The following is a 26,127-nucleotide window of genomic DNA, read 5'->3' as shown; positions in this document are numbered from 1 at the left end:
GTCCATCTCGGAGAGGAGAGCCATGGTGTCTGCCACACTGCCTTCTACCCAGCATCCTGTTCTGTCTACTCTGCCCACCTAATTTTCTGCCCTATCAAAAGGCCAAGGCAGTTTATTTAACCAATGAAATCAACACAAAACAGAAGACCCTCCTACATCATTCTGTCAGCTATCTCGCCACTCTGATGCTCGTCCCCTTTGCGGTGCAGACACTCCTCGATTTCATGGTTAGTCCTTAACAATTTTATGACCTGTGAGAAAGTTAGAATGATCAGTTATCTCTAAATAGTCTATATTATCTATGTGATTTACTGATGAAATACATTGGAGGAGTACTTTCTGACTAAGTGTTATACAGTTATGATTTACTGTAGAGTAACACAGTATTCCCAGCATCAGCAGCTGTATAATACATGTAGTAACTACAGTCTCATTATAACTAGAAAGTCATAGATAAGATGACCATTATAGTAAAAATTTGTGTATACTCAAATGTGATTTTTGTGCAACTTTCATGTATCACAAAATTTTCTTCTTTTGGTCCCTTCTCAACTAGTGAAACAAGGTAACAATTACTCTACATCAATGGGATGTATTAAAAACATGGGGCAGAATATGTTTGACTTGCATATACTATTTTATTAATTATAATTTAGAATATTGTGCCATAATATGGAAAATGTTCATAACACATTGAATGTGAGAACACAGGTCATAAAGCATGTACATTGAATGTGACAACATCTCTGTTAACGAACAATATCCAGCAAGATAGCCAGCCTTGGGTGATGGATGTTATATCAAAATATTTACAGGTCTACCTTGGTTAGATTATGGGCAAATATAATTCTCCGTGTGTTTGTATATTCTGAATTTGTATAATGATTGTTTCTTGCCTTGTTTTAAAAATATTCTGATATCAGAAAATGTTACTTATTCATTGTCACCAAATTGGTACTGAAACAATCTGTTTTGTTTTGCCACGCCACTGTTTTGTGTTTAGCCAACAACCCAAGTTTGGAAAAGCTGATTCCTATGAAAAACTGGAGAAACTAGGAGAAGGACTTTATGCAACAATCTAAAAAGGGAGAAGCAAGTAAGTTAAATATTTTAAAGAACAAGTCAAGGGAGAGAGAGAGGGCAGCTGAGGCCTCAGAGAATGGCAGCGGTCGGTGGCTCTGGTGCTGCATCGCGCCTCAGGCTGGGAAGTTGTCGCTCAAGTCTCCCGCTGCCACCTGTGCTGCGGCCTCGCGGCTCTGCCTTACAAAGGAGGGCAAATGAGCCTGCCCTTGTCTGGGCTGAGCTCTGGACCACTTTCACAAAGTTGACTGGACCCAGCGCCACCCAGATGTATGACCTCATTGAGCCGCAGCCGTGCCAGAAGATCCGCAGGATGAAGAACTTTGTCAGAGAGTTTCAGCAGCATTGGTGAGTGCGCTTCTCTGTCTCCCCCCACCCCAGTGCACTGCCGGCTGTCCCAGGGCTCGCTCCCTAGGCTCAGTGCCTCCACCCGTGCTCCATGCTTCCAGCACCTTCCAGGCAGTTGCCACCTCTGGGCGAACTGTGGACCAGGGATGGAGGGGGACATCACTCAGAGAGCAGCCCCTTCTTCCCCAGGATCTGGGCTTCATTTGTAGACCTTCCCAAGCCTTTAATTTGGGTTCCTCCTCTCAGCCACTAGTATCTTTTGCACCCACAGTGTACTGCAATGGGACACCCAGTCCTCACCACCATTGGGGGTCCTGCGGCCACCACGTTATTTGTTATTTTTAAAGCGCTTCGGTATTAGGTGTTTAACTAGTAAGATAGCTTTGAGAATCGCCGAAACCTTGATGTGTGCCTGATGTTGTTTAACGTAGCCAACCTAAAGAAGTGGGACAGATACCTTGAGACCTTTTGTTCGATACCTTGAGTACTTCAGGTCCTATAAATGGAGGTTTGGGTGTTCAGTTCTTAGGACGCTGAACCTTCCAGCTGCTGTAGGGAAATGTGAGCTATGAAGTTGTGGGGACTCTATGAATCAGTCTCCTGAACTGCTGCAGTAGTGCAGTTCAGAGACTGTTGACTTTTAAAAAGAGCAACCGACTTAACAAAGAACAGACAAACAACAACAAGATCAGGGAATGTTTAGGATACTTAAAAAGAAAGATCCGGGGCTGGTGAGATGGCTCAGTGGTTAAGAGCACTGACTGCTCTTCCAGAGGACCCGGGTTCAATTCCCAGCAACCACATGGCAGCTCGCAGCTGTCTGTAACTCCAGTTCCAGAGAATCTGACATCGTTATACCAATGCACATGAAATAAAGTTAAATAAAGTTTTTTTTTTTTTTTAAAAAAAAAAAAAGAAAGATCCGTGTTCTAGGGAACAGCAAGAGGACAACAGTGTCATGTGGAATGGCTTTGTTAATCTTGAGGTTTACTGGCAGGAAGTGCGCCTCTTAACCTGGAGGTGTAGCTGCCTCCTAAACTGTCACAACTTTGACACAGGTAACTGTGCCAAGCAAGGGATCCCCACAGAGTCTCAGACAAACCTATCAGAGCGTCAAGCGTACCTTCTGGCCTTTGGTTTGCTGTGATCATGTTCATGAAAGTGTTCATTAATTAATCATAAACAAGCTAATTCCTTAAAACCCTGATGTGCCAGGGAATGTCAGCTGTCTGTCCATGCATGCAAACTGTCTTCAAGTGAAAATAAATATTTAGTCAAGCTTATTATTGTTAATAATTATTATTATTACCATTATTTTGGTCCAATATATTAATATTATTTCTGAGAACACTAAGTTATGTGCCGCATGCAAACTGTCTTCAAGTGAAAGTAAGCATTTAGTCAAGCTTGTTATTGTTAATTATTATTATTACCATTAGTTTGGTCCAATTCGTTAATATTATTTCTGAGAACACTAAGTTATGTGCAGAGGGCAGATTAACCCAGCCTTTCCATATTGTGTTTGAATGCACACAAACTCACTCTTCTGGATTAGGCATTCCAATGTGGAGTCTTCCATTGAAATCAAGTTTGAAGCCCAGAGGACTGGAGAGTGAGGGGTGGAGTCCTGTGCATTATTCACAAGGATGTTTCCGCGCTGGGCCCAAATCACCGCCCATGCGGGTTCTGGAGTCCATTAGGGCCTGTTCTGAAGCGCATCAACTAGATATTTACTAATGCTAATGATTCCGTTGGAGCCCCTCCAGTTTTGTGTTAAAAAATCCATTGCAGTTGAGTCTCAGTAAGAAGCCAAGGGCATTAGTAGAAAAATTCTGTATGTCGAAATAATTTAGGGCTTGATGGCCAATCACTAAAATTTGGGGTAACTGCAATATTGGCAAATGGGTATTATAGTTAATTGGGCTTCCTAGATTATTGAGATTCAGTGATGGGAAAGCTCCTTTTGACTCGAACTCTTCTCACAAGTGCCTTCTATGATTATGTGGTGATTACATACAGGCTTCAGGTAATAACAGCTCAGTAAAGGAAACACGTCATGTCATGTATTGAAAGAGGACCCGTGACTCAGAAGAGAGTCATACTGTGGTTATTGTGAAAGAAATTATCGGCATTTTTAGTGATTTTAATGTTGGGTGTGCACCAGAGCCAGGGTGTTTATTAGAAACAGCACTGCCCAACGCGTATCGTTCTACTCTGCTTTTCTTCACACTCAGAGGCAGTGAACTCATTCTGATGACTGAAAGAGATTTTGAGGAGCTGAAGGCAATGGAATGAGAGTTTGTGCAGGGAGTGTGATCTGTGCATCAGATGGGGTTCCTGGAATTGCCAGTCTGAGCTCAGTGACCTTGGATAGGTCCCTTAACTTTTCTGAGTCTCAGTTTTCAATTTGTTGGCATGTAGTGAAATAACGATTCGATGTCTTGTGTGACATGCAGTGTGGACTCAATAAATGTCTGCACCGTGTTGTCGTCGTCAGGCCCAGACCATACTGGCGTGACTCTGTAGAAAGCAAGGAAAAGAGAAGCGCTGGCAGATTTGTCCTATAGCAGCCGGAAATCGGGGTAGAATTGGACCGAGCTGGGCCTGGCCATCTCTTGTCCCGCTCGACTTGGGCAACCAGTAATCCACTTAAAGGCCTGCATTCTCACACATCATAGATGATGCTAACTGGTTACCATCTTCCCCAAACATAACTGATCTGAGATTACTATATTATAAAAGGTCAGATCAAACACATTGGGTTTCAAGCCACAGGGCTCTAAGTATGCCATCTGCTAGGCAATGACTCCAGTGTAGCTGGAGTTCCCGTATAAGACGAGTGTGATGGAATTCTACGGTCAACTGTCCATTTCACAGTGAGTGTTCACAGCTTCCTGCTCAGTGACGTCAGTGTGGTCACTATTTAGGAATCACTATTCTTTTTTTTTTTTAATATTTTTATTTATTATGTATACAGTGTTCTGTCTTCATATATGCTTACTCGCCAGAGAGGGCACCAGATCTCATTACAGATGGTTGTGAGCCACCATGTGGTTGCTGGGAATTGAACTCAGGACTTCAGGAAGAGCAGTCAGTGCCCTTAACCTCTGAGCCATCTCTCCAGCCCAGGAATCACTATTCTTGTCTAATACGATTCCCTCCTGTTTCCCACTTAGGACTTTTAGGCTAGCTGAGCAGACAGGAGCTTCAATGTTAGATAGCTGAACTCTGCAACTGCCTGTCTTTCCCATGGGTTCTTTTTCTTTTTCGAGACAGGGTTTCTCTGTAGCTTTGGAGCCTGTTCTGCAACGAGCTCTTGTAGACCAGTCTGGCCACGAACTCCCAGATAGCCACCTGCAGCTGCCTCTGGAGGTTGGGATTAAAGGCCTGCTCCACCACCACCAGACTATTTTTTTCTAATGTAAGCACTTACAAGTTTTCCTTTTAGGACTGTGATTAGTACACCCCAGAGGTTATTTTGCTGTGTGCTTTCATTAATTTACAGAAATACTTTGATGTTCTCCTTACGTTATCTTGTGAACCACTCTTTATTTAGTAGTGTGTTATTTCTTCTGCCAAAATTGCCTAATTTCTAAACCTTCATTGTTCCTTATTTCATCACGGTCATCTAATAAAATCATGAAGTCATTTGCATTTTTATTTGTGGAAAAAAAATAGGTTGTAAGCAGACCAAGGACCGAGTACTCTGTTTACCAAAGGCCAGGGTAGTCACCTATAGTGATATCTCTGTCACCCAGAGACAGGACAGGGGGAACACACAGGAGTCTTGACTTCTGGAAGTTCCAGGGGGCAGTTTCAGCTTTTGCACTTAACCCCATTAAAAAGAGGCCTCTCCCTCCTTTTGGAGCATTCGCTTTCTCTGTAAATTCAACTCTACCAAGCAATTCCATAAAGTCTATCCTAAAGTGACCAGGTCCCTGAGGACAGCTAGACAGCTTGTACCAGGGGACCACAAGGAACCCACAGCAGCAGGTGAGCTGGGTCTGCATGGCACCCAGCAAGGCCGGCCCTCCCTCCAAGGGCCTCTGTGGTGGAGTGAGGCAGTGGAGTCCAGGGGGTGAGAGGCTGCAGGGGCCAGAGCAGGACCAGCTGAGAGGGCACAGTGGGCAGGTCCTGGAGGGAGGGAGAGAGGGAGGGCAGGCAGAGGCCCAGGAGTCCCAGTGGCAGTGGGGTTGTGCTGGGGTCCTAACTGCCAGGATACCTTTCCATCTGAGCTGTAACAGACTGGGGGTTGTGATAACACTGGGCAGGATGCCCTGGGAGGTAGAGGAAGCTGGCTTGTCAGTCAGTGAAAACAAGACTGTCAGCAGCACTCACTCCTCTGAGGTCTCCATTCCATTTCCTACCTCCTGGTCCCTGCCCTGGTTGTGTTCCTCCCTTGACTGCCCTTCAATGATGGTCAATTATAGTGAGTGTTTTGTTTGTTTTTAAAAATAAAGCTTGCCCGGAGATCAGAGCTCAGAGCCACCAGAGGCTAGGCAGTGATGTCTAACACCTTTAATCTCATTACTTGGGAGTCCATGCCCTTAAATCCATTACTTGGGTGTCTCAAGCCTTTAAATCCAGCACTAGGGAGGTGGAGATGGGAAGGGATGTGGCTGGGCAGAGAGAAATTTAAGGAGGGAGGAGACAAGAGTTCACTGCAGTCTGAGGCTTGGTGGAGACAGATGCATTCTGTAATGCAGGATCCTTCTGTAATGCAGGACAGGATCTCCCTTCCTTTCTGAGCATAAGAACTCTAGGGCGTGGCCCCTTACTTCCCTGATCCTCAGCATTAACCCCTATATTTGACTCTGGGTTTTTATTAAGAGCAACTAGAATTTGTGTTAGAGTAAATGATAAGGATGTGTGAGTCAAATAACCCTTCTCCACCCCAAGTTACTTTCCTTGGTGATGTTTGTGACATTAATGCAAAGTAACCTAGGACAGACATGTATCTGACCATTGGTCCTGCTCAGGGGCAGGGGATACTTTGGTGGCAGAGAATAAAGGAGAAAGGGAGGCTGAGAGGCAGGCCCCATTTGAGAATGGCAGTTGGTGGGCAGAACTGTGGGGGATGGGCAAGCCCTAACTGCCACAAGCTGGGGTTGGTTCAACTCACTTAATGTGGCCACTTCTGCAGAGGTGGTCCTCACATAGGGGGCTCTATCTCCTCATGACATTTCTAGTTTCTACACACATTTCAAAAGCATGAAGGTAATTTCATGTCATTTCTGACTTTAGGAAGGAGGTTTCGGAGGGGATGGGCAATAATAAACCTACCGAGCTTGGATGCCTATGAAGCACAGCAATGACCAGCACGGTCAGCTATTTTGCTCCTCAGGGAGTTCCTGAAATGAGCTTTGCTAAGCTGAAACCAGAGCTGGAACTGGCATCATGGGCTGCAGCTGCCCTTGACTCTCCAAAGCCGAGCCATGCTCAGGGGGCAGAGCTAGAAGTGGGGCTCTTCTTCTGGGGACCACACAGAGGCATGGAAGTGTCAGGACATCAGGCAGGCGGGTGCTGTTGTTGAAAAGGCTGGGTGTTGAAAAGCCAGAAGTGGGGTCACTCACTGTCTCTTCGTTACAGGTGAAGACCAGATATATGAAGGAGCTATCAGAGAAGGTGGAGGTGCATGGCCAGCCCCTCGTACCAACTCTTTGAATGTTAGTTATGACCTCATAATCTCATCCACCCATCTTGTCGGCAGCAAACCCATGGGGAAGGAGCATGTCTACAATTACAGGATCTGGGGATTTGGGCTCACTAGGGATGTTTCCTTCAGGGTTCTTGACCCATGAATGTTGCTGAATATCTCTAATGGAGGGTCTCCTATTTAGGGCAACTGTTCAAATTTGGTTAATGAGAAATTTAGGTTGCCCAGAGATGTGAACTGGGATGTTACATGTGCCATTGTTTGTATTCTTTTCGGTCTCTTTCAGGGTGCTTCCTCTGAAGGGGTGGGTGCCCCGTGCTGATAAAATAGAACAGTACAGAGTCCAGACATCTGCTTTCCTCCCATCGTAGCCTTCCCTAGGAACCAGTTCTGGGGCGTCGCAGCTCTTGTTCTCACAGCTCCCTTGCAGCTCAGGGCCAGCTCCACACCTGGTAGTAAGGCCAGAGTCTCCCAGCTTCACATCGCCCTCTGCATCTAATCTAACAGCATGTTCTGGGACTTCCGGTCTTGCTGAGCGAAGTCATGGTTATGGGCAGCATTTTACGGCTGACGCTAGCTGCCCAAATATTTTCTGCACCTTTTCCTCATGGAGCTTGCCTTCTTCCAATATTTGCTCCTTCATATTTCCTCCTGACACATACCCCATCAATATAAAAGTATAATTTTTCTGCATTTCAAATTGGAAGAGGTGAATGATGTGTGGCTGTTGCACGGTTTCCAGTACCGCCATCTCTGATATAATTAGACACAGGTGCTTCTTCAGATTTCCGAAAACTCCCTGATTCAATCATCCAGGCTCTACACGTCTGCCATCCTCCCATCGTATTCTTCTCTCTGAAGCAGTTCTGGGGCATTGCTGCTCTTGGTCCCACAGCTCCCTTGCAGCTCAGGGCCAGCTCCACATCTGGTGGCTAGGCCACAGTCTCCCAGCTTCAAATTGACCTCTGCGTCTAGTTTCAGGCCTTGGTGGACGATATCAAGGTCCTGGCAAATCTTGATGGCTTAAACTAGGTACCTGAATATTTTGTGCACCTTTTCTTCCTGCAGTGTGCCTTCTCCCACTACAAGCTGGTGCAAGGCTCCCCTCTGGGGTATGTTCAGTCATAAAGAAGGAATGCACGGTTGGTGCTGTCGTGGAAGAGGCTAGTAACGTTCTGATTTTGTGCTGTTTACCCTATTGCCATCTCTGTAGGGATGAGCTAAAGGTGCTGCTTTATAATTTCTACAGCTGTTTTGCCACCTAGGTACTGGTAAGGACACAACAGGCCATTTCTAGAGATCCACGTGCACCCTGGCCGATGGTACATAGCACCTTGAACTGACTCTTCAGTCCCCTCTTTCAGGGGGGCGGGGTCAGACATGGGGCTAGGTGGTCACCATGCTCCTATCCAGACAGGTTGAGGAGACGCCTTGGCTCAGCAACCATAATACTTGATACAAAGGTCCCCGAAATCAGGGTATTTCCCAGTATCAAGGACATTGCTCCTGGTAGTTTGCCAAATCTCACGCAAAGCCCAAGCACAGATGAACACGGGGAAGCTGGGAATGTACTTTCTGGGATAACAGGAAAAAAAAAAGAAAAAAAAAAAAGCAAGGAGACGCTCTTGACCCTGTGACACGTCCTCAGACAGGTGCTCATCTGCGAGCCCTGATCCCCAGATTTCTCCCATTTAAAAAACAACCAGTGATCTGAAAAGACAGGACCTATGTCCATGTGGCCCTTTGCCAGGTCCCATCTTCAGAGGAATTCTAGGTCTAGGCATCGAAAGGAATGACCTGCGTCACAGGGCACAGTGGCAGGCCAAGGAAGAGAGAGGCCGGCACCCATTTACCTCCATACTAGAGATGGTGGTGACGATGCAGATGATGATGTCTGACCTAGCGATGAGGGCCTCCTGACCTGCTCTCAGAGACCATGGCTGCCAGGGGTCCACGTGCACCAGGAGGCTGAAGGAGAAATGAGAGGGTGGAAAACCATGGGATGAGAAAGACGGTGATTCCCAAGAACCCTGAACATAAGCCAGCCCACACCTTCCTGAGGCCCTGACAATGAACAGATAGATCCTGAAGGAAAATGGGGCACAGACAAAGGGAGGATTATCCACACAGTGAGTCACAGGGGACAGAGTGCTCAGAAGGAGAGGACAGCGGGGAGGCTGCACAGATGGCGTGGGAATATAGGCCCTCCCCATGTTCCTGGATTGGCAAGGCTTACCCTAGGACCAGGCAATGGCTGTTCAGAGAAGACAAGGTAACTGAAGATGAAAGCAGAGAACACTAAAGTTAAAAGATGTTCACGAGGTCTTCGCTGGTGAGAGACGCAGCTGATGCAGATCCAGGTGTCCTGGCTGGTGCAGGCTCTTGGCATCAGGGAAGTCTAGCTGATCAATGCACTATGTCAGTGGGTTGTTTGCCCACACAAAACACCTCCTATGGAGAAGGCAGCTGGGACCCACAAGTTAAAGAGTGCGTTTATTTTTAATGCAACAGCAGAGTCTCCACACACAATCCCCAGTTGTCCTTATCAGTGCCCTGAAACACCCAATGTTGTGAGCCAAAGATGGTCCAGGTGGCAAGGGCACATTGTGTCTGCAGCCGACACAATGGGGCATGGCTAGAAGTGGGGATCTTCTGGGAACACCATAGAGGCATGGGGGCCCTTCTGGCCATCATCTGCCCTGATAGGTCAAAGGTGGGCTCACTGGTGTTTCGTTCCAGGATCGACCAGTTGTTGAAGGAGGTACCGGAAATGGTGGAGGGGCAGGGTCTGCCCACGTGGCTGAAGTAGTAGAGTGAAACCTGTGGTCTGCCAGTTCTTTTAATATTCAATACATTCCCATTATTTTGTCACATTTCCTGTTCCTCAGGGACTCAAAGATGATGTTTCTTGGAAAGCCATGATTAATAGGTTGTCTATAATTTTGGATCTGGATGTTTATTTTAGGACTCTTGACCCATGGGTTTTGGATGATGGTTTCGAAGAAGGGTCTCTCTTTTTTTTTTTTTTTTTTTTTTGGTTTTTCGAGGCAGGGTTTCTCTGTGGCTTTGGAGCCTGTCCTGGAACTCCCTTTGTAGACCAGGCTGGCCTCGAACTCACAGGTATCCACCTGCCTCTGCCTCCCGAGTGCTGGGATTACAGGCGTGCGCCACCACCGCCCGTCTCTCCGGGGCAACTGTTAGAATTTGATGAATTAGTTTTTCTTCATGTGCAGGGATGTCATAGCTGTTAATGATAATGTTTTCCTCAACTTCTTTCAGGGTGCTTCCTCTGAAAGGATGGTACCCAGTGGTAGCAAAATACAGAACCACTCCAAGGCTCTACACATCTGCCTTCCTTCCTTCCATCATATTCTTTATTTAGTACCAGTTCTGGGGCCTAATAGATTTTGGTTTCAAACGCCCTTTTAGCACAGTGCCAGCTGCACATCTGGTAGCAAGGCCAAAGTCCAAGTTTTATTTTGTTCTCTGCATCTAGCAGATGTTATCAGGTTTTAGGTCTCTGTGGATGATGTTTTGGTCGTGGCAATACTTTAAGGCTGAAACTAGCTGTCCAAATGTTGTTCTTGCCTTTTCTTCGGGAAGCCTGCCTTCCAATATTTGTTCTTTCAGAGTTCCTCCCTGCGCATACTCCTGTACCAAAAACGTAAAATTCTTTCCATTTAAAATCTCAAAAAGATGAATGATATTTGGGTGGGAAAGTTTTGTGAAGACTTCAGTTTCGAGGAGACAAAAATGTTTCCTTTCCATCATTTTTATTGCCACGAGCATTTGAATGCGTCGGTGCACCGCCAATAAAACAGTGCCAAATCCACCCTTGCCAATGGGGCGCACCCCATGAAATTGGCTGTGTAGGTCATCATACTTTGAACAGACGTCCATGAACCTCGTTGTTCACTGCCCTCCTTTCCAGAAAGGTCTTGCCATATCTCAGATAAATAGCTCCAGTTACTGTGCCAGTGATGTGGTCCCACAGGTCACTGAAATCAACTCCCTAGTCTTTTGGGACAGAAATGTAGCCCAGCCTACAGCCTTTTATATACAGGACACTTGTTCTTCTATCTTAGTCACTATTTTTGAGGTAAAAGCTTGAAATGTTCCAGTCCCAGCAGGCTATAGCCTGTAGTGATTGTCTCCATGTTGGGCCACAGGCACCTTTCCCCTACTTAGGAAAATGCAACTAGCGTCCCTCCGCTTCTGCTTAAGTGGAACAGAGAGACAGACAGATGCTTCTTTGTTTAGAAATTCCAACCAGCACATTGGCAGTGGCCTTTGTAGCTGGATCCTGACAACCTCAAACCATGTCTGGCTTCTTAAGGATGTGTGCAGTTTGAACAGGTGTCCTACAAAGAAACAGAGTCATTAGCAGATTCTGTCAAGGCCATGTTTACAGTCTTCCATTCTTGGGGCTAGGGGAATAAAGGGCGTGGGCATGGGGAGCTCTTGGACACTCTCTATCCTGAACCTGTTAGTCCTGGTTCTGGTCCAGGGGCCACTGTTGTGGAGGAAGGGGGCACTTTTAAGTATGAATGCTCAGAAAGTAGGACGTGCCCCCTGGGGTCTCTTGGGCATGGGGTTGCTTTCTTCTTTAGGAAGCAGTGGTGGTTGGAAGAAGAGGGCCCTACGCTGTTTTTGTGCCTGTTCGCCTCATGGCGTCCTGGGCAATCACTGGCGACTCAGCTCCTTATAGATAGAAGATCTGATTTCTCTCTTGTGATCCTGAGTGTTGATTGGCCTTCTGACCAGTGACCAGGGACGATCAGGGCAGCTGCTAGAGCACGGTTGCCCCCTCTCATCTGCTTCTCGAGCCATCTCCAGCCAATCCTATCTCATAGTTCCTGAGAGTCTCTATTTTGGATCTTGCCTCTGAACCAGATTTTAATCTCTTGCTGTCTTTGAGACAAACATAAACTAGTTCATAAGGAGTGGTGGAAACTGAGAGACCAAAGTAAAACGTCCACTCTGTTCCGACTCATCTTCCCAATCGTGAGCACACCTCCTCCTCCTGAAGGAAGGGACTAGGGCACTCCATGGCAGTGGGGCCAGCATTCAAGAGCTTGCTGTCCCACACCATGACCAACAGCATCTTAGGGAGGAAAGGGTTTATTTAGCTTGTATATCCCAATCAAAGCCGATCACCGAGGAAAGTCAGGGTAAGGACTCAAGCAGGGGCAGAGGCAAGAGCCCTGGGGTAAAGTTAGCTTGCTCAGCTTGGTTTCTCATATGAAACAAGACCACTGCCCAGGGCTGGCCCCCCCACAGCGAGCTGGTAGAGCCTCATCAATGATGAAGGAAATGGTCCACAGACATGACCACAGGACAAAGTGATGGAGCCAATTTCTTACTGAGTTTCCCCTCCCCTGTGACTCATTTGTGTGAAGTTGGCAGAGCCAACCAGTACTCCTGCCCTCTCTGTCAGAGACTTCTTCCTTCCTGTTCTGCATACTGAGAAGTGGCAGGGACTATTGAGTTGGTGGCTCCAGGATCAAGATGTATTTATCATCCACAGTGTGTCTGTCAGCAACATCTTCCCGGGCAGGAGCTGACTCAGCTTGACTCCACAGTGTGTCTGTCAGCAACATCTTCCCGGGCAGGAGCTGACTCAGCTTGAGTCCACAGTTTTTTTCCAGATCATCCTTCTGTGCCCTCCCCTCCCCTTGTTAAGCCCTCCCGTTTCTTGGCCTGAAGTGATTTTTGTGAAATATTTTTCTTCTCTTTAAGCGCACCTTGGATTCCCAGACCTGAACCTGCTCTGGGTACTATGACAGGCTCTAGGTTTGCTTAAGAGGCAGATATCTGGGGCACATATCTGAGGGTGTTTCTGAAAGAAGTGTCTCTGAGTTAGTAAGACCCGCCCTGAAGATTATGTGTGGAACAGTTCCTCAGGCTGCATCGCCAGCAGTGAAAATCTGAGAAAACTCCTGGAACCTCAGCAGTCAGCTGACAGGGACTCCTGACTGTGACACACAGTGACCAGTTGTTGTCACTGGCACCTCAGCAGTCAGCTGACAGGGACTCCTGACTGTGACACACAGTGCGACCAGTTGCTCTCCCTGGAACCTCAGCAGTCAGCTGACTGGGACTCCTGACTGTAACACAGTGTGACCAATTGTGAAAATCTGAGGAAATTACTGGAACCTCAGCAGTCAGCTGACAGGGACTCCTAACTGTGACACAGTGTGACCAGTTGCTCTCTCTCCTTTGACCTGCTTTCCCCACCATGATGTACTGTGGCAACAAAGTCTGAGCCCGAGCATACCCTCCTTCTTGGGTTGCTTTTCTTAGGTGTCTTCTCATAGCAAGAAGAAAAGTAAGTCCCAGATGTCCCCATCAAAGCTGGAGATGTGCTCTCATCCTTCTTCCTTTCCCTTTTCCAAGTCACAAAGGGATCACCAAAGCCTCCCTAACTGTGGACAGAACTTCACCCTTTGAGACCACACACATTTCCACCGATTTTCCCTCCCTCTCCTTGTACTGACCCAGAGGCAAGTCTGCTGCAGACCCTTACATAGATCTACACAGATGTGGCTGAGCAGAGAAAGAAAGTTGAGGGAGGAGACAAGAGCTCACTGCAGTCTGAGGCTTGGTGGAGACAGATGCAATCTGTAATGCAGGATCCTTCTGTAAGCAGGACAGGATCTCCCTTCCTTTCTGAGCATAAGAACTCTAGGGCTTGGCCCCTTACTTCCCTGATCCTCAGCATTAACCCTTATATTTGACTCTGGGTTTTTATTAAGAGCAACTAGAATTTGTGTTAGAGTAAATGATAAGGATGTGTGAGTCAAATAACCCTTCTCCACCCCAAGTTACTTTCCTTGGTGATGTTTGTGACATTAATGCAAAGTAACCTAGGACAGACATGTGTCTGACCATTGGTCCTGCTCAGAGGCAGGGGATACTTTGGTGGCAGAGAATGAAGGTGAAAGGGAGGCTGAGAGACAGGCCCCATTTGAGAATGGCAGTTGGTGGGCAGAACTGTGGGGGATGGGCAAGTCCCAACTGCCACAAGCTGGGGTTGGTTCAACTCACTTTATGTGGCCACTTCTGCAGAGGTGTTCCTCATATAGGGGGCTCTATCTCCTCATGACATTTCTAGTTTCTACACACATCTCAAAAGCATGAAGATAATTTCCTTTGCTAGTCTGGGGGTTTCTTGAAGAATTTGCCACTGTAGCATGCTGACTGCATTTGGGGAGAGGCAGGGAGGGGAGCAGAGAAAAATGTAGAGCTCAGTAACGAAAAAGGGTTAAAAGTTGGTTTGGTAGAGGATCTTTACCTCCTTTTTTAGTTATATTTCTAGATCATAAGCTTTACTAAAGCTATTGTGCACGGGATGTTGAAATGATCACTTTCTCTGCATGCTTGTTGTTATAGGTATAAAAGTACTAATGATGTTTGTTAGTGATTTCATCTTCTGGATACCCTTCTGGATGCATTAATAATTTCTAGGGGTTTTAGTTTTTGATTTATGAGTAATATAATATCATCTACAAATATAGATGGTACAAAATTCTTCTTTTGCTGCTTGGATCCCTTTAATTTGTTTATCTTCCATGACTGATGTTTCTCAGGCTCCAAGCAATATGCTGAAAATGAATGGGAATAGTGGACAGCTCTGTCTCTTTACAGATTTTAATGTAATTAATTGCTTTGAGTTTTGCTCCATTTAGAATGACATTGTCTATGAGTTTGGGATCTAAAAACCTTTATTATGTTAAAATATGACGACCCCTATATTACTACTCTCTTTGGGTCACTTATCATGAATCATCAGATTTGTCAAAGGGCTTTCCTTTCTCAGTAGAAAATATTGTATAATATTCGCCTTTTAACTAATTTCTGTAATTTTTAAATGTATAAATTTAAGTATGTAAACTTACATTTCCTGGGGAAAACCAAAATGTTTGTGGTAGATAATCATTTTGATGTATGCCTTCCTTCAGTTTGCAAGTATTTTGCTGAAAATTTTTGCACCTATGGTTTTATGTCGTTAAGGATGTTGGCTTATTTTTCCATTTTTCTTGTAATTTTTATCTTGTTAGGGTAGTGGAATTTTACTGGCATCATAGAAGGAACTTGAAGTGTCCTGCTGTCCAGCATGGGTAGGCTGATAGGGCCTCCATAGCCACCCACAGGGATGATACCCCAGTCAAGGATTCTACTGTAGTTGAGGACATGAGCTGATGGGGGAGAGTCTTCTGTTTTGTGTTAATTTCATTGGTTAAATAAAGAGACTGCCTTGGCCCTTTAATAGGACATAAAATTAGGTAGGCGGAGTAAACAGAACAGAATGCTGGGAGAAAGAAGCTGAGTCAAGGAGTCGCCATGATTCTTCCACTCCAGGCAGATGCAGGTTAAGATCATTCCTGGTAAGCCAGCTCGTGGGCTACACAGATTATTAGAAATGGGTTGGGGGGACACCAGCACGCAGACCCAGCGCAGAGACTCTGCGAGATGCAGCGGATGCGGGATAGTCCAAGCATGAAACAGTGAAGCCCTCACTGAGAGCAGATTGCCACACTACAACTAAATCAAGTAGGTTTTTGGAGGCCTGGCCTGCAGAGTGGTAGACCTTTTATTGGCGAGGTCCACGGGCGAACGGGGAGCCTGGTCCTGTCCCTGAAGACCACCCTGAGTGGGGAGAGTGTTCTTGGCCCGTGGCGGGACACAGGAAAAGGAGCGGGGGCATTCCCCGACCCCCTTGATCCCCCAGTTAGCCTGCGAGAGCTGGTACTCTCTGCTGGGGCTGCTCCTCCTCTGCTGTGACCTCTCTCTCCCTGGCATATCCCAGCTTGCCCCCAGGGACCTCCTTCACTCCCCCTCCCTTCCGTGGGGCCGCGGGAACACCCAGTTTAGCCTGTTTGGGCACTGGATAGGGAGCTCAGCGCAGAGGGCAGTGGGAGTTCCTCTGTTTTAGTGGCTGGCCTGCAGAGGGGTAGGCCTTTTGTTGGCGAGGTCCCTGGCAAACGGGGAGCCTGGTCCTGGTCCTGAAGACCCTTCTGAGTGGTGAAAGAGCTCTTGTCCAGCGACGGGACCCAGGAAACGGAGAGAAGGCATTTTGTAACCTTCATCAGGCGATGAAAGGAGACAGAGACAGAGACCCACATTGGAGCACCGGACTAAAATCTTAAGGTCCAAATCAGGAGCAGAAGGAGAGAGAGCAGGAGCAAGGAACTCAGGACCATGAGGGGTACACCCACACACTGAGACAATGGGGATGTTCTATCGGGAACTCACCAAGGCCACCTGGACTGGGTCTGAAAAGCGTGGGATAAAACCGGACTTGCTGAACATAGTGGACAATGAGGACTACTGAGAACTCAAGAACAATGGCAATGGGTTTTTGATCTTACTGCACTACTGGCTTTGTGGGAGCCTAGGAAGTTGGGAAGCTTACCTTACTAGACCTGGATGGAGGTGGGTGGTCCTTGGACTTCCCACAGGTCAGGGAACCCTGATTGCTCTTCGAGCTGATGAGGGAGGGGGACTTGATTGGGGGAGGGAGAGGGAAATGGGATGTGGTGGCAGGGAGGAGGCAGAAACATTTAATAAATAAATAAATTACAATAAAATAAAAAGAATCCCACAAAAAAAAATGGGTTAGGTTAATATGTAAGAGCTAGCCAATAAGAAACTGAAACTAATGGGCCAGGCAGTGTTTAAAAGAATACAGTTTCTGTGTAATTATTTTCGGGGTAAAGCTAGCCGGGTGGCGGGACACAGCCCAGCCCTCCAATCTTATTACAACAATGAGCACAATAGTAGTGAGATGCATTCCCGGGAATTCTTTAAGACTGGGTTCAGGCTGTACTCCCAGTAGTGAAAGGGAAAGAAATTTCAGGAAGCTGTAGTCACAGTCTGAAGAGGACAAGGACCCCTGCACTGAAATGCTGTCAGAACTTGGGGGACAAGTGAGATGGGCACAAAGCCTGTCTACACTCAGAAGAAGCCTGCCAGAGGGAAAAATACATTGTCTGACTCTTCAAAACTAGCTTGGCCATTCTCTCCATGGGAAATCCACTGCCTATAAAACATCCGGAAAGACTCCCGAAAGGCAGAAAATTATCAAGTATCTTGAAAGCACTTTCCCTTCCTTGATGTGTCCTGGTCTTCAGCCCCTTAGTGATTGCACAGGGACTAGAGGAAAATGCCTCAAAGCTAGAAGGCATCAGGTAACAGAGAGTGGGCTCCTGGTGAGGACCCTTCCTGCTCTGCAGGGGCTGTTTCTCTCTTGGTCCTCCTAGGACAGGGACTTCTTTCTAGCTGCACTTAAGTGCCTGCTAAAAACCTTGCCCTCGGGCTGGAGAGATATCTCAGAGGTTAAGAGCACTGGCTGCTCTTCCTGAGGACCTGAGTTTAATTCCCAGCAACCACATGGTGGCTCACAATCATCTGTAATGAGATCTGGTGCCCTCTTCTGGCATGCAGGCAGAACACTATACATAATAAATAAATTTAAAAAAAAAAAAAACTTGTCCTCATCGCAAAATCTGTCCCTGCCTCCCTCCTGAAGGCCCGTCTGGAAACTATTACACAGGTTGAGGGCCTGGCCATTTAATCCGGGAAGATACCAGTACACATCTCTTTTGAGCTGCAGCAGCAGAGCTGTGAAAGGCAGGCCTTCATTCTGCAGACCTCCTTCTGGGGCGCCTTCAAAGGTGGAAGCAGATTGCAAATCAAGGTGCTGCTCAGGTGACAAGGGCATTGCTTCTGAGAGTTGCTGCATCTCATGCAAAGGGCAGGCACTGATGAACGCGGGGGAGCTGGGCTCTACTAGGGGAGAACTGGGAGGAATTCCTTCCTGGGAAAATAGAAGTAAATGAAAACAAGGGGACACTTTTATGCAGCAGAGGTACCCATTGCTCAAAACTCAGAGAGGATCCTGCCAAAACTCCACCCATCATTCTTATTACATCCTCTTCTTAGAACATGGGAGCAGTGAAGGGTCAGTTCTAGCATCCATATCTACCCTTAGAATTGAGTCCAATGTCAGTGGCCTTGAAACTGTAGTCTGTATCCAAGCGAGTGGTTTCAGCTTTCATCTGAGGCAGTATCTGATCGCTGTAATGATCTGTTGAGATTGGTTCATGCCTCTTCTTCCTGCAACCATCAGGATCCTCTCTACCACGTTCAGTTACTAAGTGAAAATCGATGCCACCGTAATGTGGAGAAGGCAGGCTTGGTTCAGATGCTGTGAGCTTCGGAGAACGGGCGTTTCTGATGAAAATGTAGCACAGATCCTTCTCCGTGCTTTCTGTTCATGCGTCCGACAACTTTTCTGGCCACCGGGTTGTCTCTTAGATGATAATAATGCAGACTGAAAAAGCCAAATGCAATTTGGCCAGTCATGCATAGCACTTTAAATTTATTTTTCAGGCTGTTCATTCAGGGGATGCAGGCCATGAAGCTAGATGGTCATTGTGCTCCTGTGCAGACAGGTCCTGGTGAAGTCTCACCCCGATATTATGGGGGAGCTGGGGTCAGCCTGATGAGTCTCTCTCTTTGGACAACAAAAGAGAATGAAAATTAAGGAGACACTTCCCACCCCTGTGACATTTCCTCGGGCACTCTAAGCAAGAATGACGCTTCAGTGGCCATTTCAGTGAGAATCTCATGTCATTTCTGGCTTTTAGGAAGGACGTTTGTAAGGGGAGGTGCAAGAATAGACCTATCAAGCCTGGATGCCAATGAACCACAGCAATGGGCAGCATGGCACGATATCTAGCTCCTCGGGGAGTTCCGGAAATGAGCTTTGCTAAGCTGAAACTGAAGCTGGAACAGGCATCATGGGCTCCAGCTGCCCTTGACTCTCCAGAGCTGACCTTTCTCAGGGGGCAGAGCTTCTGGAGCCTGCACAGAAGCCTGGAGGCACTTGTGGTCATCTGCCCTGGTTTCATATCAGGCGTGTGCTGTTATGAACGCTGGTTCTGGAAAAGGTCAGAGTGGGGTCACTCAGTGACTCTGCTTTAAGTGAGGTCCTGACATAGTAAAGGCACAGGGCCAGGGTCTGCCGCCTCGGCTCTGAAAACTGAGAATGATACGGGAATGTTCAGGAGGGAAGAGTTCATAACCCCCCACCCATACTCCCCCCGCCACACATACCCCGATGCTCAAAGAATACAGAGGAACAAGAGGTCAAACGGGAGGGATCCAAAAGATCCCCAGTCACGGACTCAGGGATCCCTTACTGGGCTCCTCCTCCTGCCTCTCTCAGTGGGGCCACTCTGTTGCTGAACACACACACCAGGGTTGTACATATGGCGCACCAAGAAGCAGCACAGTCTTGACAGGCCTGCCCCTATTGCCTTCTCAGTATCCAGCAGCACCAGGTGTTGTGAGCAGAAGACGCTGTCTCAGCGTCAGAGTCAGGTGTGGGTGGCAGGGGCATTTCCTCTTCCAACGTGCTGCAGCAGACACACGGGGCAGATGCAGCCTCGGTCAGTGGGGCATGGCTCGAAGTACGGCTCCCCTTACGGGGACACCGTAGAGGTGTAGGGGCCCTTCTGGTCATCCTCTGCCCTGATATTGTCAGTACATCAGGCATAACCCCTTCTGAAGACTCGGTGTGGAAAAGGACAAAGGTGAGCGGGCTCACTGGCTTCTCAGGTGATGACCACAAGGATATACCAGAGATGGTGGAGGTGAAATCCCGGGGTTACAGGCTTGACTAAGGTGATAGGATCAAACCCCTGTGTTCCCTTTCTAATAGTAGGTACGTCCCCATAATCTCACGATATTTTCTTTTATATAAGGAGTGAGAGATCTGGTTGATACCAAACCCAACATAAGACGGGTCCATGTACAGTGACAGGATGTGGGTAGGGCCTACTAGGGATGTTTTCCTGAGGGTTCTTGACCATGGATGTTCCCAAGTTCTTCCATGTTGGGCCTCCTCTCTGTGGCAACACTGAGTATTTTAACATAAGATCACGAAGGTGTTTGGAAATGTAAGCTGGGGTGTCATAGCTTCCTTTTTTTATATTACTCTCAAGTCTCTTCCAAGGTCCTTCCTCTGAAGGGGTGGTGCCCGTGGTGGATAAAATAGAGCATTATACCCAGACTCCAGATAATCTGCCTTCCTCCCATCATACCCTTTCCTCAGAACTAGTTCTGGAGCATTGGAGATCTCAGTCCCACTGCGCCCTTGCAGCATGATGCCTGCTCCTCACTTGGAAGCGAGGCCAGAGTCTCCCAGCTTTATGTTGCCCTATTGTATCGAGCAGGATGCTCTCGGGTTTCACGTCTCTATGGACAGTACCATCCGTGGTCATGGCAACCCTATATGGCTGACACTAGCTACCCAAACATTTCCTCACTCAGGCAGCCTGCCCTCTTCTAGTTATCTGCTTCCTCAAATTTCCTCCCGTCGCATACTCCATCCCTTTGAAAGTGTAACGTTGCGTATTTAAAATCTGGGAGAGGCAAATGATGTGTCGCTTCATAACCATTCCTTAGGGCTGCCACGTAAGTCATGACTAGATGTCTCTTTGTCTCCTTCCACTGCTCTTATTGCCGCTAGCATGTAAACGCCATGACGGGAGGCCAGTGCCACGGTGCCAAGTCCATCCTGGCTGATGGTGCACACACAACACATTATTAAATTGCCTGTCTAGGTTCTTATTCCTGGGGAAAGCAGGTCATGAGGCTTGTTACCGGCCGCCTGTCCAGAAACAGTTGTGCCAAAGCCTGAAACCAACAATTAGAATGGAGATATTTACCAAGGAGTCTCACGGGTCACAGAAATCGGCTCCCTGGTCTGTTGGGACAGAAATGTAGCCCAGCCTACAGCCTTTATATACAGGGTACTCATTCTTCAATCTCAGTGCCAGCTCCACACCTGGCAGCGAGGGCAAAGTCTCCCAGGTTCACGTTGCCCTCTGCGTCCAGCAGGATGTCTTGGGGCATCAGGTCTTGATGAACAGTGTGACCGCCATGACAGCACTTTCAGGCTGATGCTAGCTGTCGAAATGTCGTTCTTTTCTTCACAAAGCCTGCCTTTTGTGATTATGTGTTCCTTCGAGTATCTCCCTGCGCATACTCCTGTACAAAAAATGTAAATTTTCCATGTAAAATCTCAGAGAGACAAATATAATATTAAAAGAACTGGCAGACCACAGGCTTCACTCCACCACCTCAGCCATGAGGGCAGACCCTGCCCCTCCACCATTTCCGGTACCTTCTTCAACAACTGGCCATTACCTGGAAGGAAGCTCAGTAAGCCCACCTTTGACCTATCAGGGCAGATGATGGCCAGAAGGGTCCCCATGCCTCTCTATGGTGTTCCCAGAAGATCCCCACTTCTAGCCATGCCCTACTGACTAAGGCTGTGTCTGCCCCATGTGTCGGCTGCCGAAACAACCTGCCCTTGCCACCTGGACCATCTTCGTCTCACAACATAGGATGTTTCAGGTCACTGATGAGGGCAACCAGGGATTGCCTGTGGAGACTCTGCTGTGCGAGGCTGCCGAATAGGCAAGCATTGCCTTTGACTAACACCAGAGTGGCCCCACTGGAAGAGGCAGCAGGAGGAGGAGCCCAGTAAGGGATCCCTGAATGGAAAACTTTCACATGCCTCTGGTGGGATCTGTTCTTTTCCCTGAACTTTGAAACTTCATTTTCAGCCAAGCTCCCTTCCCCTCCCCTTAAAAATAAGTACACTCTTTAACTTGTGGGTCCCAGCTGCCTTCTCCATAGGAGGTGTTTTGTGTGGGCAAACAACCCACTGACATAGTGCATTGATCAGCTAGACTTCCCTGATGCCAAGAGCCTGCACCAGCCAGGACACCTGGATCTGCATCAGCTGCGTCTCTCACCAGCGAAGACCTCGTGAACATCTTTTAACTTTAGTGTTCTCTGCTTTCATCTTCAGTTACCTTGTCTTCTCTGAACAGCCATTGCCTGGTCCTAGGGTAAGCCTTGCCAATCCAGGAACATGGGGAGGGCCTATATTCCCACGCCATCTGTGCAGCCTCCCCGCTGTCCTCTCCTACTGAGCACTCTGTCCCCTGTGACTCACTGTGTGGATAATCCTCCCTTTGTCTGTGCCCCATTTTCCTTCAGGATCTATCTGTTCATTGTCAGGGCCTCAGGAAGGTGTGGGCTGGCTTATGTTCAGGGTTCTTGGGAATCACCGTCCTTCTCATCCCATGGTTTTTCACCCTCTCACTTCTCCCTCAGCCTCCTGGTGCACGTGGACCCCTGGCAGCCATGGTCTCTGTGTGCAGGTCAGGAGGCCATCATCACTAGGTCAGACATCATCATCTGCATCGTCACCACCATCTCTAGTCTGGAGGTAAATGGGTGCCAGCCTCTCTCTTCCTCCCCCTACCACTGTGTACTGTGACACAGGTCATTCCTTTCAATGCCCAGACCTAGAATCCCTCTGAAGATGGGACCTGGCAAAGGGCCACCTGGGCAGAGGTCCTGTCTTTTCAGATCACTGGTAATTTTTTAAATGGGAGAAATCTTGGAATCTGTGCTCTTCACCTGTGCTTCAGTCAGCGTGCTGGGGACAAGTTCCCTCAGTGGAATGGCGGTGAGAGCAGCAAGTAGAGGCTCACAGGCTTTCCTCTCGTTGTAACCGCTTCTCCTCGGAAGGTCACTACTGGAGGATGCTCAGGGCCTCTGAAAGCTCCTCCTTGCTGTCTCCTGTCACGTGCCATGCACTGACAGACATCCCTCAGCTCCTTGGCAGAATTCCTTAGGCCGTGTACCCTGGGTGCCACAGAGCCCAAGTTGGGAACCAAAGCTTGTTATTGCCGGAAGTAAGAGAACCATCAGTCACCTGTTTTCCCTGGGTTGTCAGTGTGATGATCCGGAACAATGCCGTTCTATTTTCTTTGCCTTTGTGCAGATGGTGACTTACACTTCCAGGTTACACTGCGTTATCACAGTGAGTCAAGGCACACATGCAAAGTGGCCACTCATCCCGTATCCACAGTCAAGAGCAGGGAGAAGTTTGCTTGCTTGTGCTGCACTAGAGTTTCCCCTTCCTATGCAATCTGGGATTCTCTCCATATCAATTAAGATAAGGAAATCACTCCTCTTCAGGCAGGCTCATAGGTGAGCCTTTTCTTGGGAATCCTCCATGCAGACTGGAGTCCCAGGTCACTCTCAGCAGCACTATTGCTCCCAGTGAACTCCCCAGCTCCCAGCACTGAGAACTGTCAGTCAGTTCCATGGCCAGAGGCTTCAGCCTCTTGGTTTTGCCTGGCTCAAAGTGGACACCCAGCATCACGTCAGCAGACATCACTGCGCTGTCCCCACTTGGTCTTTGCCTGATGCTTCCTAGACTTAGATTTTTTCCCACCAGGCTACACTGCCTTTAGGTCAACTCTTTCTTCTCTTTCCAGCTCTGTCTGGCCCACCTCAAGCTGTGACACACCTCCTTCCCGGAATGGTTAGCGACTTCAGTCCACACCTACCACTACCCTGTACTAGCCTGGACTTAGCAGTCAGTCGATTTCGGCTCCATTTTGGTATGTATGTTGCCTCCAACCTTAGCCTATTTCAGACAGATGGTTGAGCTCTGAGAGCCAGGACGCCTTGTCAAACACTTAAAATCATTTACATTGTCTCACATATTTCTCTGTCTCCCCTCTTCTCCCTGCCTGTCTCTCGTGTCCATCTGTGTGTGCCCGCACCTATGTGCTATGTTTAGCATGTGAGGTTGCAGAACAACCCTATAAATTCATTCTCTCCAACCTCTTTGTAGATTGAACTCTCTTGCTTCCTCCCCCGAATTTTTTGCCGGTGGAGACCCTGAAGGGCATGAAGCAATGCCAGCACTTGCTGGAGAAGTCCATGACGGCTCTGAGGAGTGGGAGCCTTGGCCTTGGCCCGCACGTGTGCTGCTGTTCTTCCTCGGATGCCAGTCAGGACAACGAGACCGTCTCGGTCCCTCAGAATTGCCTTGCTTGTTGTTTTGGGGAATCCTCAACCTCTTGGCTTACTTCTCTGACTTTAGATCTTATTGAATCTTAGTGTCCTAGCCTACTTATCCTTTTCTTTATGCCTAGTTTAGTTTTTTGTGGCTGTACCAGTAAGTATGTAGCATTTTAGGCCATTGCTCCTCGCGATAGCATACTCAGCCTTTGCCCAAAGGTGCTCTTGCTTACTGCTCTTATGTAAGCAAGAGTTTGTGTTGTCCAGTGTCAGTGCTGTGTAGTCCTTTCCTCAGAGACTGGGACATTCAAGCCTGCAGGGAAGCTCCTTAAACAGGAAGGTCAGCAATTCAAAACAGCTTCAGGAAGGAACTCTCTAAAACTGACCAAATTCTCTCTTTCTCTCCTCCCCAAGATTTTACAAGCCAAGCTTCTCAGAGTTACTCTCAGACAAGCCAAGCTACAAAGATGACTGTGAGACCAGACCAGCTGCCGGGAAGAAGCAGAAAACAGCCATGGTGCTTGAAAGGGGCTTAGACCAGCTTGGACTTAAAAGGACACTCTTCTACCTGTGGAGCTGCTGGCAGGCTGTGCAGTGTGCTCCAGGTTCCGTTCCCAGCTCTTGCGAGCTTGTCAGCCATGCCAGGGTAGGCTTTGATGGTGCAACTGTCTTTGAATTTCCATGAACCTGTAAGTCACCTCTCACCCAGATTCCTGTAAACAATGCCCATAAAGCTCATTGGCTCACCAAGCTAGACGTGGTGGCATCTGTATTTGGTCCCTCATGGGATTCCTGTCTGGTGTGAGGAGCCATGTATGTTACATCTTCCAGGGAATGGACTAGTCACACAACAGGTGGGAAGGCAAGGGAGGATAGAAAGAGTGATTATGGGGCGGTAAGGAGGGTGGTTGTGTCTGGGGCCATTCAGGCACGTTCACCTGTCTGACAGTGAGATTTACTATGAAGAGACATTTATTTAGATTCTTAAAGGCACCAGGACTGCATCTGAGAGGGCTTCGAAAATGCAGCATTTAACCACATTAGCCCAGGTTTTATAAAGGAAAGAAACCACAAAGGACTGATTTGGGGGGTGGAGTTAACTCACACCTGTCTGAATGTAGGGGAATCCTATCTTAACATCTATGCCCTGCAGTTGTCCTGGTCAGCTTGTTGAGCTGGAAGCAAGCTTGACTACGAAGCAGAAATAGCAGTTGGCCTTCTCATCTGTTATCTTGCAATACCAGTGAAATGGACAAGGTCAGCGGATTTCAGAAATAGTTTAGTGAAGTGTGCTGCTAGGGTACAGCTTGAACAACCTAGGGGCTTGCATGCTAACAGCATCTTTGCTTTTCGTCTCTCAAGCATAAGGAGTTTAAACTTTAAACATAATGGGAGTATTTGGTGGAGAGGGTGATGAATATGGTCGAAATACATCATCTGAAATTCTCAGAGAATTAAAATTAGCTTTTAAAAGAAAAGAAAGCAGCTAATACTGGCAAGGATGTGGACAACAGGGGCCCTTACACAGTGCTAATGGGACTGTAACCTGGTCTAGCCACTGTGAGAGTCCGTACACACATTTCTCAAAACAAAACACATGGGAAATAAATCATCCATATGACCCAGCTATGCTCCGCCGGAATAATCAGGCAGAGGACCCTATGATACACAGAGGTACTTTACACCCATGGTCACTGCAGCACTAAGTACAAAAGCCAATTAGTAAACAAGACAGCCCTGGACAGAGGCTTGGACAAAGAAAAGGTGCTGTCCATACAAGATGGGATTAGAAGTATGTCGTTTTCAGGAGAATGAACCCAGCTGAGAAAGATCCCATTATGTGATTAAGCCAGCTGCAGTCCTGGATTCTATATACATACACGAAAGCTCTACATACATGACACAGTGCTGAAGTAACACTGTCTGTGGAGACAGTGGGGACCACAGGGAGGAAAAGGAGGGTAGATAGAGTGTTGTAGTTGGAGGCCACCAGAGAAAGAACACCACAAACTTTAAATTGAAAAGACTACAGAAGTCTCCTTCCTAGCAGTGTTGCCACAACACTCCTCTGCCAGGCTGGGGCTGCTGCACGAGGGAAAGATGCAGGCTGCAGTTTCTAAAGGCACAGCGCACAACTGTCT

The 26,127-nt window shown here is 47.6% G+C and overlaps 1 long non-coding RNA gene across 1 annotated transcript; it reads left to right on the top strand.

The window, feature by feature from the left end:
• The first annotated feature begins 81 nt into the window (after positions 1 to 81).
• On the top strand, positions 82 to 23,544 carry LOC121434793. Its single transcript, XR_005972508.1, has 3 exons — positions 82 to 227; positions 1,004 to 1,428; positions 23,455 to 23,544. It is a non-coding gene; the product is annotated as an uncharacterized LOC121434793 (long non-coding RNA).
• The last annotated feature ends 2,583 nt before the right edge of the window (positions 23,545 to 26,127 follow it).

The sequence above is a fragment of the Microtus oregoni genome, unplaced genomic scaffold, assembly GCF_018167655.1.
Source record: "Microtus oregoni isolate MIOR12 unplaced genomic scaffold, Mior012 000044F_ref0000062, whole genome shotgun sequence".
In the NCBI taxonomy this organism is placed as follows: Eukaryota; Metazoa; Chordata; class Mammalia; order Rodentia; family Cricetidae; genus Microtus; species Microtus oregoni.
The sequence above is the reverse complement of the archived record's forward strand: the minus strand, read 5'-3'. Positions and strand labels throughout refer to the sequence as shown.